This window comes from Poecilia reticulata, chromosome 12, assembly GCF_904066995.2.
Source record: "Poecilia reticulata chromosome 12, P_reticulata-male-v2, whole genome shotgun sequence".
Classification (NCBI taxonomy): Eukaryota; Metazoa; Chordata; class Actinopteri; order Cyprinodontiformes; family Poeciliidae; genus Poecilia; species Poecilia reticulata.
In genome coordinates, this window is record NC_088841.1 from 2,566,587 (window position 1) to 2,573,092 (window position 6,506).

Below are 6,506 nucleotides of genomic sequence, written 5' to 3' on the forward strand. Positions count from 1 at the left end.
CTACTGGACGTAGGCCCAGCCTAACAAAATTTACTGATTCCTTTTATGGAAAGTGTTTAAACTGCCTTCCCTGTGAAATGACAGCTGCTGGTGAAAGGTGAGGTTAAAGGTCAGTTAACCACAGTTCTTGCTGGCTTTGTAGCAAAACTGCTTACGGTTCTCTCCACTCTACTCCATAAATCCAAGACAAATGTCTCAGAGTTGCCCATGTCTCAGCATGGGCAACTCAGTTAATCAGGGCTTGTTATTTTTTTATTTCTTCAGGTGTAACTGTAACCTATCTGTAAAAAAAACCCGGGAAAGCTGACCTTCATTGTACAACAATAGAGGACTTTCACATAGGACTGACAGGATACTTTATTTTTACAACAGTAATGTAGTTCAGATTCCAAAACAAGAGAAAACTACAAATCAGATGCCTACGTTTGCAGTACGTTGTAATAAAAACAGACTCTCTGGCTTACCAATGTTATCATTAAAACTGTAACTTAAAGCTAACACAGAGCTAAGCCAAAATGAGACTTAATGTAGACATGTAGGAGAGATGATATTTTAAAATTTCATGCTCATTTAGTGTTGTAGACCTTAGTTTCCATAACTGTTGTAGTTTTTTTGGTTCTGTGGATATGCAACAATATATTCCCCAGTGCAGCAAGAATGTTAATATTTTCTGACAATATTTGGATTTCATAAGTAATGCAGCATTTTGAAGTGGGGTAATACTTTTTTCACAGTCCTGTCAAAAAATTCACAAGAAAAATGATCAATTTCTTTTCATTTTTGTCTAACAGAGGACAGAGCCCCAGCTAGTCCACAGAAAATCAGTGTATTTTTTGTAAATCATCCTCCAGCGGCAGCTACCAGGAAATGCTCATTACCTAAAGACTGAGCTGGAAGTCATTACTGCAGTATCTAGCCTGAAGAGCTCCACTCATGCTCACAGTCATGCACATATGTGTCCCTTAGGCAATTAGATGCAAGTGATGCTAAAGTCGGGCGGAAGGAAGAATCCCTGAGTGGAACAGAGTGAGAGATGAAAGTGAGGTACAGCTAATGACTCTGGAGAAGAGATCAGAAAGCAAAGGCACCATGTAGATCTGTGTAGAGACCGCTGGAGCTAATAAATCTGCTGTCTGTTCAGCTCTTTGGGGCCATAAGCTTTCTTGCCATGAAGTGACATTGTTTTTTTTTCTTTCAATAATATAATGAGAATTTAAAAAGAAGAGCTCAGATACCAATTTTGGACTTCTTGTTACAATTTAATCATTGAATGCATTTTAGAACGATTATGTTTTAGAAAAGTCTTGTTCATTATGAGAATATCTAAACATTATTGTACAATCTAAAATATTAAAGGTACCTTAGGATAAATTGTCATGCTTAGCTTTTTAAGACTATATTTCAGTAAAAATGTAACATTTTTTTACTTTTTTTTCACAGTAGATGATCTTCTTTATCTCAACCTAACACTGTCCTCCATATCTATGGACCTTCTGTGGCCTTCCTCTTTTCTTCCTCCTTGGCAACTCCCATCACCTTCCTAAAATAATGGCCTAAGTCATTTTATGCCAAAAGTGGTTTGGCAAAAAAAAGAATCATCACGTTAATTTTTGCCAAAAGATGATATGGGCAAAAAAGAAAAATCCCTTTTGGCAAAAAATGAGGTAGTTCATTATTTTAAGGAAGGTGATGATATTCAACATCCATTTTCAGTCTTGCTATGTGCTTCACATTTACAACCGTCATGTAACAAAACACTCTGTCCACTCCATGTGTCTCTCTCATTCACACACACTTCTTAAAACTGCAGTATGTAACTTTTACAAAATATGTTTTTTTCATATTTGTTAAAACTGTCACTATGTTGTGACGATATAATATCAGACAGCTACTGTTGGGCCTGACCAAAAACAATCAGAGCCAGGAGGAGGGGCTTAGTGCTGCTAATCAATGCTGCTCAATGTGCTAATGGCAGAGAAACAACTTACCATTCCACGACAACCGTTTACCTGCTGTCATTGGTGATAATGCTAACTAGCATAAGTATCCCAAAAATAAATACTCAAGTAAAGAGAAAGTACTCAAAAACGTATGCAAGTACAGTATTACTGTCCATCACTTAGCTGAAAGGCCGAGATAACACCAATGAAAAAATTTGCCTGGAAAACAAAAAACATTTGATGATGATATAAGAAAAATCAAGGTAGGTAGTTCCAACCAACGGCAAGTGAGCATCCTGCTGAAACTGGACGAAACCTCAGATGCTGGAGTAGAGAGCACATCCAATAATTTCCTATACCTGATTTTCCTTGCAGGGTTGTGGTGGGGCTGGTTCCTCCAGCGGTCAGACGCCCTGACCAGGTGGACAGTCCATCACAGGGCTATATAGAGAACAGGTTAGTTAAATACAGCTAGGTACAGGCGCAGGCAAAGAGCAGAGCTGCTGAGAGTTGGAGAGGCGATTCATTCAAGGCTGGAAGGAAAGCACAAAGCAGACTCAAACAGGTAATTGAAGAGAAGGCAGAGAGCTGACTCTTATGCACACTGTGATGATACAACATGAGTTACTGAACAAAGTGAGTCCAAGCTGCTCAAACACTGTTGTCATTGTTGTGAAGGTTGTGTTGTTTGCCTCTTCATAGCCACAGTAAAGACAAGACAGAGAACATTTTGAGCAAATGAGAGGAAGACAGCAGGGGCGGATCTACTGGGGTGGCATGGGGTGGCAGTTGCCACCCCAAATGAGAGCCTTGCCACCCCTGTTGCCACCCCAAATAGTTATGGGAAATCGGACATTAAGCGCACTAATCTCTTTTTTCCGACAACATTGAATGCAACACAACGTAACCTGACACCTACTGCGGAGTAGCGGGAAGTGCGAGAGAAGGACAGCATGAGGCAGCAGGACTGATGGATATATTACTGGACTGGACATTACCTGACTTATCGTGCGCCACACAGGCACCATTGCTGTCCATTGAGTCAACATTATGGGTGGTCAGGAAAATACCACAGTCACACAAAGAATCTGAAAAACGGACGCAATATTTAGCGGTTAATTCAACCCAATGAATTGGATAACAAGGGTTTCAGATTTAACAGGTGAGCAAAAAGTTTTAACTTAAAGAAAACATTGAACAAGTGAGCAGTGGGTCAGTTATGTTAGCCTAACTGTTGCTAACCTTCTATTGACTTTGATAACCTTAACATGTGCTGCGCAGTTCGGTGTGTTTTGGTTCCGTTAGCACTAAATCAGGTCACATCAGTAGAGCTGCTGTTTAAATCAGCTAATCAACCACCGCAGCAGTCGGGAGAAAACTTATTAATAATGACAATATAGACATCAAACCTGACGGAATAATGTAACAGACTCAATGTTATGTTTTGGTGTTTCTGCTTCTTTTTTGTGGGGGAAATTTTTTGTTTTTTGGTGTTGATTCCCCTGATCGGTAATCTCTGCTCTATCTGCTCGTAGAGCTGTTGTCTGTCGGTTGCCATGGCAATGGGTCCACGTAAAGTCGACACACACAGCTAGAAAAGCCAGAAGTGGTGTTTGGTTCTTCACCTGTTTATCAGCTTTATTGTACCTTTATTGTGGCGCAATGTCTGCACTCGCTGCAATTCCTAAAAGTTAAACAAGCGACAAAAAACTGAACTAATCATCAAACTATGGTTCCTACAGTATATTTAAAATAAAACGACTGACAAATATAAGAAAAATTTGATCCTTCTTGCATCTTGACAGAACTGACAGAAACAAAGTACAAATGATGGCGCTACAAATATTTTTGCGGCAGATTTCTGCTGGTCCTGCATTGGGTTAAAATGGTTTTCTGGACATAACTCAATGAATCACATAGTGACTAATAGGCACTGTCCAATCCAGTAATGCATATCAATGAGCAGGAGTATGAAAGACATAAAAATAATTAACTATACTATATTAAGAAATTATATTTAATCCTCAGTGCTACATGAATGCAAGTTAAAACATTTTGCAGCAAGTAAATTAAGTCCAATGTTAGGTCTGTGTAAGCTAAACGTGAGAATGAGACGTCATATATACAGTATATACAGGGGTGAAAGTAAGGGGGTACGGCAGGGTACTGCGTACCCCTAAAAGATTTAGCGCAGTACCTGCAAGAGAGGAGCGGCTGTAAAACATGAATGGGTTCACTGTGCAGCCGTGAGTTCACCCACCAATCCGCCGTGACTGATTAGTTTTTCAAGAACAATCTAAAACACGACTTAATCAGTTAGTAAATCACTTTTCCCCCCATTTTATATGGTTTCTGAACTGTTCGTGCTTTGCTAGAGCAGCAGGGCGATGGTTTTGAGTCGATCTCGGCATTAGGTGACAAACTGAACGTCGCCAGGACGCTGAGAGCAGCACGTCCTGCTCTGACTCGCTTAAAACGTTCGTAACTTTATTAAAGAACAACAACAACAAAGTCAACAAAACGTGTTCAAATTAATGACACAACAAAAATAATAATCTCAGTAATTATTGTTTCAACAAGGTGTTGCGCAATTCTGTGCGTTTCGGTTCCATTACCAAAATAAATAGCAGAGCAGGAGTTTAAAATTAACTAATCAACCACCGCTGTGTTCATGAGAGGTTTATTGATGATCGCAAAATAAGTATCAAGCTTGCAAACCTACTGTAACGGACTAAATGTTATATTTTTAACGTAATCTCTGGTCGGCTTGTGGAGCGCAGGAGGTTGCCATGACAGAGAGAGAGAGTAAAAGGATGTGAGTGGTTTAGAGTTGATCACCTGTTCGGGTTGTTTTACCTTTGCTTACCTTTGACCTTTACAGCCGCTGTAGTTTCTGAACGTTCAATAAACGACAAACTTGGACTAATTACCTTGTTCTTTGTGAGTACAAGTCATTTACCACAAACATCAAACACAGTAAATATGTTTCATTAAGTATTTAACAAACAAATGGCTTCGACTGCGATAATTATGTGGAATTAAATTAATTATCTAATATAAAAGAATAGTTTGGTGCTGTCGGCTCAGAGTCTGAGAGGCTTTTCCTTTATCAAACTATTGTTTTATTTTTTGCCTCTTATTTAGTGGAAATATTGATGTTGATGAGATTTTCTTCAAAAATAATAACCTTTTTCAAACTTTATAGCTCCACTGTTGAAAATGAGGCTCTAACATTCACAAATGACATTGAAATAAAATCCAGTCCAACATCTGATTTGAGGTGATTCCTCTGGAACCTGTTGGAGAAAAAATATCCCAACTTCAGAAGATGAGCTTTAACCTAACAGAGCTCTGTGGTTCCTCCTATCAGTATGAGAGTCAGGGTGAGGAGGCTCCATGTTAGGAAGAGAAGTGGAAGCTGCAGGATCTTCAGAACAAACAGGTCATGATGCTAGACTACTGATTATCCCTCTTTCTGGACACAGGATCAATATAACCAGTTTACAAGAAATGCATGGTTATATGCCAGACATGGAAAACTAGGATCACTCCATGCCATGATGTTCAGGATTTAGGCCTCATGGCATCTCAAGGTGTTAACATTGCAGCCAGAGGGCTAAGAGAAATACAGCTTTATTTTGTAGCAATTCAAGAGCTACCAGCTTTTATGGCTTTGCAAAAAAATAATCATCACAGAAACTCCAAAGCACATAGAAGTAATATGTATGTATATATATTTCTTTGTCATAGTACCCCCAAGAATTTAAAACTACTTTCACCCCTGTATATATATATACACACACATACCGTGTTTCCCTGATAGTAAGACACCCCCGATTGTAAGACGTATCGGGGGTTTCAGGGGGGGTCGGCTAATATAAGCGGGGAAACACGGGGGTATTGCCGCCTCCCTCTCACCTAGTCTCCTGCCCACGTCCGCACCGTCCCCCTCTCCATACGTCACCGCGCCGTCCCCCTCTCCATACATCACCGCGCCGTCCCCTGCACTTGTCACTGCCGCCTCCTGCTTAAAAATTTGACAATTTTTTCCCAATATAAGACATACCCCGAAAGTAAGACATAGTGGGGCTTTTGGGGATAAAAAGAAAGTAATACACTGTCTTACTTTCGGGGAAACACGGTACTGGCATATGCTGCCACCCCTGAAAATATCCCTGCCACCCCATAAATATTTTTCTCTATCCGCCCCTGGAAGACAGTAAAGAAAACTATTAATAATACCCCCGCTCTGATTGCTTCTCTCTGTTGTTTTAATCTTGTTACTCAGAGACTAAAGAAACAATCTGATGGATTCAGTGGCTGAGGAGGAAATGAAAGGATTACTGGAAGACAGTGATTTGAGCTCAGCAAACAGACACAATGTTGAAGAAAAAATATTGTCAAAACTGTTCACTCATTAATCTGCTTTTTGCCAAGTTACTCTGCACTATTGACAAAAATCTCTCATTACATACACATCAGTTTAGGCATCTCTGAACACTTAATTTAGAGCTACACAAATTATTGAATCAGAGTCATGGCAACATCAACAACAGGAACGTCACA